Source organism: Alosa alosa, chromosome 4 (genome assembly GCF_017589495.1).
Source record: "Alosa alosa isolate M-15738 ecotype Scorff River chromosome 4, AALO_Geno_1.1, whole genome shotgun sequence".
Taxonomy (NCBI): domain Eukaryota; kingdom Metazoa; phylum Chordata; class Actinopteri; order Clupeiformes; family Clupeidae; genus Alosa; species Alosa alosa.
The window spans coordinates 9446105-9458157 of record NC_063192.1 but is presented as its reverse complement, the minus strand read 5'-3'; the positions used below and the strand labels follow the sequence as shown (position 1 = coordinate 9458157).

Genomic DNA, 12053 nt, shown 5'->3' with positions numbered 1-12053 from the left:
AATCACGGAAAGCGTGAATGAAGTAGCCACTTCTAAATGGGACCCACTGCATAGTAGCTTAAGGTCTGTTGCTAAAGCAGCCATAATGAAAGCCATAATGAAGGTATCATTGTTTGGATACTTCACACACACGTGCTTTTCAATCTCACAGAATACAACTACCAAGCTGGAATCAAAGCACATCGATTCCCCTCTCACACCCTGCACGCAAATAAACACAAATAAACAGGCGTCTCAGTCTCATGCATGTATAGCCATAGGCAAGGTGTAATGTTGGTAAATCATCCATTGCACAGAATGATTTTTGTAGCACGTGCAACAAATAATATTACGATTATGTGTACAGCCCTGCCTTGGATACATTTCTCAAAGTGCGCTCTAAAATATTTGGTTTAGATGTAGATCATCACGGGTGCGTTAATTTTAAAAATATAGTATTGAAGTAGCCTACTGGGTGTTTGGGAATGAACGTTAACTCAGATGCTTTTTGAGACTTTTTGTGGTATTAATGTAACACTTTACAAAGCACTGACAGGGCCACCAAGGACTGTGACCAAATCAACAGCAGAAAAAAAATATATTTAGCAAGCAGAAATGTCCCAGCCCGGTGTTTGCATCATAGACAGGTTATCTTTAAGGTATATTTTCTATTAGAAAACCATGCGTTAGGGAAAGTTGTGGCTAACTTCCTTAGCTTGTTAGTAGGCCAGAATAAGATGACAGTCGAAAGATACAATTACAGTGCTGCTATCAATTTGCTTGGTATAACCGCATTTATAGTTTTCTACAAATGCAATCAAATTGGCCTCCATCACTCAACCAATGCTAACGGTAACATTATTGTACCTAGGTTCTATAGCTATTGATATTATAAGATTAACGTACCTGCAGTAAAAACCAAGCATGTCCAATAAACATTCTCAGTTTTATTTCGGCTTCAAGAAGAAATGGGAATTACATTTCATGTGAAAATCGTCCTATCCTTATTAGATGTTCTCTGCGGTAAACTACAGTCATTGTAGGAAGCGTCCATTGTTTTTCCAACCCACTTTAGATTAAAGGAGAATTCCGGTGTGATATTGACCTAAAGTGTGTTGAAACATGATACGCGTGAACGTATGTCTCATAGCCCATCTTGGCTTGTCCCCTGCACTCCAAAATCTGGCGCTAGTTAGCCGATGCTACCAACAGCTTTTTCAATGGTGGTGCTTCGGCATCCCCACCATTGAAAAAGCTGTTGGTAGCATCGGCTAATCGGCGATGGACCTTTATTTTGACAAGTTGTCGTCGTTCTGTCTTCCACATTCATGAAAGGTTTGGTATGAATGTTGAATCATGTCTCATGAAACAGTCATGAATGCTTTATGTGCAGTTTATGACAGCTGCTATGAATGTGTTATAAACTCACCCGTCAAGTAAAGTGTTACCAAAATTGCTATTGTACACCTGGTCAGAAGTCTATGGCGAGTTGTTTATCAACAAGAATGTTTCCGTTCTGCACGGGGGTGTCTGTAGATCGGTGTGCATAGCATTAATTCCTGCATGCCTGTGGCCATGCATGCGACCTTAAAATGGCATCTGAATTTGCGCCACTGACTTTAGGGGCCCTGGGCTGTATTTTGCCTTGATAATATTTGTCCGTTTCCCGGTTTTGTTCGTGCATTGGTCACCTGAACATTTAGTAGCCTAACATCTACATGCAATATCTTTACATCAACGCCTAATTACAACCTATTCATTTGGACATGCAGCCCAATAAAGGCTAAAGTTACCTTTAGTTTTGTTCCAATTTACCGTTGTGTATGGCTTTAAACATCGTCTGCTCTTTAACATCACCCTAAGCATTATTCCAGCTGCGCTAAGGTTTTGACAAGCAACACAATTTTGCCTACCTTGTTATAGCCCATCTGAAATAACTCCAAGCTTTGCGTTTTATATCCATGATGGCCTTGAAGTCTTGAGTAAGAGAATTAGCTTAAATCAGCTTATTATGTGCTGTTAACCAGCAACCATAGATAGTAAAAGAAAGCAGCAAGTAGCCTTGGCTACAATTTCTGTAGTTGCTGCTTCCATTCATTGTTCTCTTTCCTGCTCAAACAAAAGTTGTGCGTGCATTAAGTTGATGATAACGTGTTAACAAACTCTACTTTACAGAAAATATTGTAAATAGCCTACTGTCATGCAGTTAATGGGATACTGTGCAGAGTTGGAAAGTAAGGTCAACTTAGAAACTGTTTCTCGTTGTTGAGTTGCCTGACAGTAAGGTACAGCCGTAGCTTACACCTGCAGGAGCGCTTGGCCGCCTGTGCTGCACAACGCACACTTCGCTCCTCTCATCTATACGACGCAGTTCCCATTTCTGCAAACCATACATAATTACAAGGAAAAACCACACGAGGGAAATCAGTGTGGTGTCCATTAAGATGTGAAAAAAATATGTATAAATGTAGCGTACACATTTCCACGATGTGTTGATGACATAAATTAGGAAATATTAGAGGACTTAAGGAGACGTGATGTTGAACTGCATGCCGATGCCATTTAACCCAAATGCCCCATAGCAGCAACACGGGAGAGGAGAGCTTATCTGACAGAAGATCTGCATTGTCTATAGTGAGGTAATGTTAGATTACATTGCAAACATATCACCATGCATTCATAACCTCGTGATTCAGTGAGAGTGATCCCAAAACATCGGAAAGTATGTCTTTGTCACATTTCTGTATTACATTTTGTCAAGAGGAAAAATCAATAGCAAACTGTTCCCAACTGAACAGTGCTTATAGTGCTGTGAACGCTCTTGGCTGGCTGGCAAATCTGCCAGGCTATGGAACAAGCACGCTTGTTGTTAAAGGGAATGTGAGATGACGCTCTGATTGGTTTATTGCACGTTACGCCCAAACCACACCCATGAGTAATGTGGCTACTACAGACCACCCCATTTTAGATTTGCGTCGGGCGCAACAGTCATTATCCCGCCGGTAAAATAGCAACAGCGCCCGAGATCCGCCCACAAAGCTACTTGCGCTTTGCGTTTTCATAATTCCGTTTTCCGTCGTTAAGATAGAGCCCTATGTGTTTGTGTGTGTGTGTGTGTGTGTGTGTGTGTGAGTGTGTGTGTTTGTGTATTTATGTGGGAGTGTGTGAAAAACAGTTGAGTGATGAGGGCGCCTTGACAAGGATACCCCCTGTGGCCATAAAGGTCTTTCTAAAGTACATAAGGCCAGGATGGCCAATGAGCCTTTGCTAAGGCTTCAGCCTTTCAGTCCCATCATGGCCATGGCTGACGAGGTAAGAGGCGTCTCTGTTGGCTTTGTGTGCCATGTGTTATTATGCACTTGTTGAAGCCTTCGCTGCGAATGGAAAAAAGATTCTCCCAGGTTGGAGTGGTCCCTAAGGTCTATTCAGCACTGCTAACAGCTACCAGAGAGTGCCAATCTCACAGGGAAATAGGCCTGTGTGTGTGTGTGTGTGTGTGTGTGTTTGTGCATATGCTTGCGCATTGGATTTCCCTGTACGATTGGATTAAAGAGAGTAGCTTCCACTATCACCTCAGAGCCATGCTGCTGAATTGGCTTAGGCTGTGTAATACTTTAACTTAGGGTCAATAACAGACACACTCCCACACATACAGTACACACACACAATCACACTCGCACACATACACTCACACTCACCTAACTCTCAAAAAGCTCTTGTCTTATAACCCCATACTATGATGGTGCCTTCTATCCATCCGCCTTGAGAAAACTCCCCCACAGCCTGCCCTCCTGTTGCCCTCCCCTCCCTCTCTCCCACTCTCTTTCATTCTATTTTCCTCTCTCTCTTCCTCCCTCTCTCTCTCTCTCTCCCTCCCCGCTCGCCCTACTCTCCTGCTCTCTCTGGAGAGCTCTGCAGCCCTAGGTGATGTGTACACGCTGATGGAAACCTGTGCGTAACACAGTGGTTCCCAAAAGTCTAGTGCACCTCTGATGAGCATGTAGCGCAGAGTTACAGCAAGCCAGTGCGAGAATCCTAAACAAACAGCCACTGGTCAAATTAAGGATGGTGCTGATCCTACAGCATAGTAGCCTGTAACTAACTTACAGTATTTGGTGATGAGTTTATAGCTTTGTAGGCCTACTTATAATACACATATTATAATACACATGATCCCCTCGGGGATCAATAAAGTATCTATCTATCTATCTATCTATCTATCTATCTATCTATACAACATATGACCAGGCCCTACCATTTTTAGCCTATATGATAGAACAGAGAGGTAACATAATTATTATTTTTGCTAAAACACTAAAACCCATTGGGCTGAAGAAAGTTCTCAGTTTCCTGAACTCATTTAGGTAATTGTTCAGTCTGTTGTCAATACCTTAAACCGTTTCACATAAAACACAATTTGCAGATCTCACTTAGACTTTTCAGCAAAACTCTAAACACATTTTATTATTCTCAAAACACATTCTGCACTCTAATGCACATGTCATCCACACTGGTAAACACAAGTGGCAACAATTAAATACAAATAGGGCAGACATGTCATTGATTAAACACAACCAATCAAAATTGATTTACAGTTTTTCTCAGTCGCTTTGGTGCTTTTCTCAGATCAGAATGAAAATTCTCTACTATTACTATACTATTAGTTCAACCTCCACAACATTTAGTCATTTGTGCACATCATAGTAGCAATTTCTCCTTCCTCTGAACAAATTGCATCTTTTGAACATGTATCAGTTGCTTTGTCATGTCAGTCAAAATTAACTATACTTATGGATGCTGAATAGTCATTCCCAATAAAACTAATAGTCTTCATTTCATTGCTTGAGTCATTACATACACAATTGGTGAACTAGTTATCAAATTCTGTCACAATGCTGTAGAATTGCAAAGAGCATATACAGTAAAACTGTGCAACGTACATATTCAATGTCTTGTACTCACTTACTCCCCTAACTACAGCAATTTGTAACTTTACAGATTTTGAGCAAGTGACTTGCTTTTGCAGGTTATCCACTAGGTTTTGCAGTTTGCACTAATTGTTTTGAGAAATGCACTAACTGCGGTGCAAATGTTAATAGTGATGTGAGAAAAGCACCAAAGCGACTGAGAAAAACTTGTAACTTGTTTCAACTGATGTGACACAACCAATATAAGCCTGTTCAGAGAGCAAACAGGTTGTTGAAGGTGGGAATGAGAAAGTCTGAGAATGGATAGAAGAAACTATGTGAGAGGATGAGGACGAGTGCATATGCGAGGCGTAGGACGAGGAGGAGGAAGAACATAAAAAAAATGCCAAAGCAAAGTATTACTGTAATATCTGATCAACCTAATAGAACATGTTTTCGTTCATCAAAAGACAATGGCGGAAAAATATGAAATTTGTTTTTTGAGATTAAAAATGTACTCCCTGAGAACTACTTTGAGCACAGGTAAAACTGTTTTGAGGACTAAAGTTTCATTTTTACAAGAGGAGTCAGAGATTTTGTAAATAGTGCTTGAAGATGAGGTTTTGTGTTGAATGTTTTAAGAAAATGGACCATGGACTAAAGAAAATGGATTACGGATTTAAGAACATGGATTGTGTTTTAGCAATTGAGAAAAACTGTAATATAACAGATATGCAACTGAACATGAACTGATCCAAGGAATAGCCATAGCCTAAGATTTTAGCTTAACTCTTTAGAGTCCCTTTAAGAGCTCTGATCAAATAAGACAAAAACCAAGTTAGAAAACAAAATTATGAAATATTTAAATTAAATTAAATAAAAAAAATAGAAATATTTAATTCTCACAGTGTAGAAATGATTTTTAAGAGCATCAATGTAATATCTAAGATATTGTTAATTTATTAGAAAGGTTAACTGACTGATGAAATTAAATTGAAAATGTTAGCTTTTTGAAAGTAAAAACTCTGTTTTAGAAAATCTATGCAACAGTTGATAAGCATCTGCTTTTTAATTACATTAAAACAAATAATAGGTTGTATAACAATCTCAATTTTGCATTACGGTGTTGGGTGGGGAAGGCAATTTGTTTTTCATTGTCAAAGCCGAGCCTGCCATCACAGTGAAAGTTAGAGAACCACTGGTGTGGGCCTTGTTGGGCTTTTCTTAGACAAGCATGTATATGTGTGCGTGTGTGTGTGTGTGCACACGAGTGTGTATGTGTGTGTGTTGGAAGTAGCAGGCCATGTAAGTGAGTGAGTGAGTGAGCGAGTGGTAGAGCGAGTGAGTGAGTGAGTGAGTGAGTAACTGAGTGAGTAACTGAGTGAGTTAGTGAGTGAGTGAGTTAGTGAGTGAGTGAGTGAGTGAGTAACTGAGTGAGTGAATGAGTGAGTGAGTGAGTGAGGGAGTGGCGGTGTGAGTGAGTGAGTGAGTGAGAGTAACTGAGTGAGTGAGTGAGTGGCGGTGTGAGTGAGTGAGTGAGTGAGTGAGTGAGTGAGTGAGTGGCGGTGTGAGTGAGTGAGTGAGTGAGTGAGAGTAACTGAGTGAGTGAGTGAGTGGCGGTGTGAGTAACTGAGTGAGTGAGTGAGTGAGTGGCGGTGTGAGTGAGTGAGTGAGTGAGTGAGTGAGTGAGTGGGCGGTTTTTGAGTGAGTGAGTGAGTGAGTGAGTGAGTGAGTGAGAGTAACTGAGTGAGTGAATGAGTGAGTGGCGGTGTGAGTGAGAGTAACTGAGTGAGTGAGTGAGTGAGTGAGTGAGTGGCGGTGTGAGTGAGTGAGTGAGTGAGTGAGGGAGAGTAACTGAGTGAGTGAGTGAGTGAGTGGCGGTGTGAGTGAGAGTAACTGAGTGAGTGAGTGAGTGAGTGAGTGAGTGGCGGTGTGAGTGAGTGAGTGAGTGAGTGAGGGAGAGTAACTGAGTGAGTGAGTGAGGGAGTGGCGGTGTGAGTGAGTGCATGGGGAGGATGTGAAGAGTGGCACAGGGCATGGAGGTGGAGTGGCACAGTAGCGCGTGTGTAAGGAGAGCCGCAATAATTACAGGCCCATGCATTATGCAATGCCCACCCGATTGCATAAGCACACGCATATTTTAGGCATACATTTTCAGTACATCAAGTCATTTTTAAAAGTGTGTATGTGTGTGTGTGTGTGTGTGTGTGTGTGTGTGTGTGTGTGTGTGTGTGGGAGTGCATGCAAGAATATACGAGCATGTGAAATATAGAGAGCGTGTGTGTGGGCAGATTTATTAATGTGTGTGCCTGTGTGAGATGGTGTGTTAAGGAGCAGGGGGCTTTTCCCCAGCGTGCCAACAGGAGGTGTGTGCATTTGTAAATCCATATTTCTGTGACATGTCTTATGTAAATGTGTGTGGGTGTGTGCATTTGTGTGTGTGTGTGTGTGTCCTGCCACGAGAGAGTGTATGTGTGTGAATGTGTCTTATTGTGAGAGAGAGAAAGAGTATGTCTAGCCTACACTTAATCTGAAAAAGCTGTTTCTATGTCTGTGTGTGATGTGTGATGTGTGTGTTTGTGTTTATGTATGTGTGTGTGTGTGTGTGTGTGTGTGTGTGTGTGTGTGCGCATGTGGGAGTGGTGGTGGTGGTGGTGGGGGGGGGTGTGGACTCAACGCCTGCCTTGATGAATGTGTTGTTTGTTTGCTAATGAAAAATCAGTTACAGACACAGACAGTCACAATCTGATCCCCATAGAGAGAGATAGAGTGAGTGAGAAAGAGAGAGAGAGAAAGAGAGAGAGAGAGAGAGAGAGAGAGAGAGAGCAATCAGCCACCAATGCCAATCAGGGACAGCAGTCTTTCTGTAGTGCAGGAGAGAGTGAACAGTTGCTCCCATCACATTTATATACTGCAAACACCCACCGACTCTCCTCATCTCCTCACACCCGGCGAGGGAGGGAGAGAGAGAGGGAGTAAGAGGGAGAGAGAGAGAGAGAGAGAGAGAGAGATAGAGTTAGAGGGAGAGAGAGAGAGTGCCTTCTGTAAAAATAGACCTCTTAAAGAGGCAGCAGCCGCCAGGGAATCAGAGACAGCTTACAGAGAGAAGAGGCCAGAGAGGGACGGTGGAGAAAGACTACCAGAGTTTCTGTTACTCTGACAACAAAGGTGTGTGTGTGAGTTCAAAGACACACACACACACACACACACACACACACACACACACACACACATGCACGCAGAGACTTGGGTGGGCACACTCGCACAGGCTGTAAGGTTGGTTGTGTAAGAAAACTTGAAATGATCCTACAGTATGAATGATCAAACACAATTGGTCGGGAGTGCAGCATTTCACATACACCACCACCACCACACACAATATGCATTCTTTGGGATTAGTGGGAGAGAAAATCAGAAATAAATGTTAACCCGACTAATCTTGCTCAGGGTAAAATAAATTCATGTGTAATTCATTCATGCATAATTTCATATAATATACCAAATGATATTGTACTATATGTGAACACAGCCATGTGATATGTAAAGCCTATGCATTTAGGAGGTGCAGTAATGCAAAAATGTATTTTTTCATCCCACGCTTGTGGTTGTGTGGTTTGCTTGTGGGTGTTTTTACTTCATGTGAAGTGATAATAAAACATATTCTGTGCTAGGCCAAGTTTGCATACTAGCCTTGCATGAACCAAATGTGTCTGTGAGCTAATGGCCACTTCCACAATCTAAAATACTTGATTTCCCACGGCATAAACTTGGCAGAAGAATACAAACTTGCCCAATTTGGGTGCAGTTCAAAGATATGTGGATATGTATATTCAAGACAAGAGGACAGAAGCATCTGTATGAAGTCTATTTTAAATGGGAAAATCAAGAACATGCCGACCATAATAATGAACTTACACTCATCCAAATGTATCATTTATACACACTAAGCAATTCATGTTATGTAGTTACATATTTGGTGCTTGATAGAATGCATAAAGTGGCGATGTAGCTTGTGATGTAGTTGAACTATTATATGTTATATGGGTATATAGAAAATATTAATAACTATGCACAGGTAACAATACAATTCAGCACACACATTATGCACCCACAGACCTTGAGCAAGTTAATTCAATGGCATTTCCCATCCACTCAACTAACCAGCAGTCTGGATTTACTAGGCAAAGCTTTTCAGTCTCACATTTTTAGTGTCTGCAGTCATGTACAGTCTAGTTGTGCTGCTTAAACACATCATCTCAATGTGATGGTAATCAAATGATTCATAGGTACGTCTGCAAAACAGCTGACATTATAATGCCCATATGAGGAGATGCAGCAGTATTCAAAAGAGTTTTGCTCGCAACATCACACTATCGATATCCATAATATTGGAGCACTTCATATAAAGATGATGTTTCATTGAAAAATACTGTTATGTCATTCACTAAAGCCTGCAAACATGCTTAATTAGTAGAAGTGAAACCTTTTTGTACAAAAAAACATGTTAAATGTTTCCTCTTTTTGGTGTTTAATACAAGCAATACAAAAAAGTATTTCTGAATAAAATCAATCCTTTAAACTACAATCTTAACTTCCATACAATGACTCAACATGTGTTAGACTCACACTTCTGTTTGGGAACTACCAGTAACTTGCCCAAGAGGAAACTGGGAGAGCCAGGTCAGGGCAAGTCACTATGGCTGAGGGACGCAAGGATACAGGAGATGGGCAAAACAAACTGAATGCAGTTATTTATCATAGAAATATATAGAGAAAAAAACACTGGGGCATCTTGATGCAACGTCCTGACTGACAGTAATAAAAGTGCTGAACATTAACAGACAGACTGTCAGACAGGCAGGAAGGCTTGTCTGAGAGGAGCTCACAGGCCACCCACTCAGTGTGGGACAGCCCCGTAGAATGAATGAGGCGCTCAGAGTGGGCCTACGGTCACATCGTCGCCAACTCTCCCAGCCAATGCCAATCGCTTTCTCTCTCGCCATCTCTCATCCTCCCATCCGTCTCTCTCTTTACCCCCTCCGCACCTCTCTCTCTTTCATCCTACACCTCTCTCTCTTTCACCCCGCACCGCTCTCTCTCTATCACCCCGCAACTCTCTTTCTCTCGCCCGCACTCTCTCTCTCCTTTGGCCCTCCGCACCTCTCTCTATAACCCCACACATCTTTCTTTCAGCCCTCACTTCTTTCTCTCGTTAACCTACCACCTCTTTCTCTCTTCCACCCCGCACCTCTCTCTTCTATCTCTTCTACCTTGCACCCCCTCGCACCTCTGGCATTTGTTTGTTATTGTCCGAGCCTCCTCTGCCCCCCATGTTGGATCCATCTGTGTGTGCGTGTGTGTGTGTGTGTGTGTGTAGTACATCTTGGCCCCCTCGTTGCATCTGTGTTTGTACTGTGTGTGTGTAAGTGTGTGTGTGTGTTTGTCTGTGTCTATCTCTGTCTCTAGCTATTTCAGCCGCTGCCCTCTAATTCTGATCCCTCCTGCTCGCTCGCTCGCTCATGCTGAGGCGAGCCGAGCCCGGCGAGCTGAAGCTGAATGGATTGCTCAGAGCTGCCAGTGTCACACGTAAAGCTGGAGCAGGACTTTGAAGAACAGGAACAGAGACACACACACACACACACACACACACACAGGCGCACACGCACGCACACCACTCACTCATGGAGTTACAGTATCCAGCTCTCCTGCCGCCTCCACTTCTATCTCCTATACACTATCTTACTCCCTTGCGCATAAAAGACTCGAGTCGATGTGCAACACGCCACATTTATACTGTGCAAAACATTAGCTTGAATACACACACATTGCACACTCACTTAAACCCGTGGCACACAAACCTTCCAAACACAGACACACACTCACACACACACAAACACACACTGACAGTGAGCAGATGTAATGTGAAGGTGTCTTACCTCTCTGGGTGTCTTGTGGTGAGAGGAATGAGTGATCATTGGAACAGCCAGCAGCAGCAGCAATGCAAATAAGAACATCCAGCTCTGATACTCTCTCTCTCTCTCTCTCTCTCTCTCTCTCTCTCTCTCTCTCTCTCTCTCTCTCTCTCTCTCTCTCTTTCTCTCTCTCTCACTGTGTACCTCTCACCCACTGCTCTCTCTCTCTTGCCCTTCCTTTCTTTGGTGATGTTTTCTATATATCTCTCCCTCAATCTGCCATCGCTCTCTCATCTACTCTCATCTCTCTCTCTTTCACTCTCTCTCTATTCCCTCTGTAGCCCTCTGTTCAGTTAGCTCTCACTCTCTCACCTCTCTGCCTCTACAGTTTGCTCGCCCTCTGAGAGCTCTGTGTGTGTCTGTCTCTCTCCCTCACACACGCTTTCTCTCTCTCTCTCTCTCAAACACACACTTACTCTGTCTCTCTCACACTCACACTTTAGCTTGCTCACCCTCTGTGACCCCCCCTCCTATCTCTCTCTTTCTCTCTCTCTCCTATTCTACAACTCTCTTCTCTCTCTTTCACTCTCTCGCTCACTCACTCACTCTCTATGTGCCCCCTCCTCTCTCCTTGCTCTCTCTCTCTCTCTTTCCTCTCTCTCTCTCTCTCTCCCCCTCTCTTTGAGTGTATAATTAGACCCAGCTCTGTCGTGATACAGCTCAAGCTCATTGTGGGAGCGTAGCTGCCGGCCGTGTTGGCAGGAAGCCCAGAAGCTTTGCTCATTAACCTCTCAGGAGCTGGGGAATGTACCGGTTCAGGGCTCACGCCATTGGCTGAAGCACCTCATGCCCTGGGTAAGGACTCGCGCCATTGGCTGGAGCACCACATGTGTCAGGAACAAGCCCGTGCCATTGGCCAGGACAGCACATGTACCAGGCAGTGGGTCCCAGCATTAAACAGAACAGCTTTATTCCTGTGATGAGACAGGGAGGCTAACACAAAATGGTTTTCTAAAGACAAACTTTGTGTTTGGCTTTGTGGAAATGTGAAATCACAGAAGTGCAACTGTGCAGATTCCTGTGAGCTAGCGCTTACAGTACAAAAAGGCTGACTTTGAATTATTTATGCACTACCTGCTCGCTGAGATGTGACCCGTAGGTGGTCCAGTGATAGCTGAAACTACAATTGGGCATTATGCAATGGAGATTTCAATGTCCCCCAGTGAGTTTCTGGATGACAGTGACCACCTGAACA

At 43.1% G+C, this 12053-nt stretch overlaps 1 protein-coding gene across 2 annotated transcripts in view; it reads right to left on the bottom strand.

Moving 5' to 3' along the window:
- The window catches only part of zmp:0000000926 (ataxin-1), a 28622-nt gene extending 17081 nt beyond the window's left edge, over nt 1–11541 (bottom strand). The window contains exons 1-2 of one of the 2 annotated variants that reach the window (XM_048241811.1): nt 10823–11541; nt 3760–3762 (exon numbers count right to left, since the gene is read on the bottom strand). The gene's annotated coding sequence lies outside the window, so the exon portion shown is untranslated. The remainder of the gene's footprint in view (nt 1–3759; nt 3763–10822) is intronic. The other variant, XM_048241809.1, reaches the window with a different exon arrangement.
- Between the last annotated feature and the right edge of the window lie 512 nt (nt 11542–12053).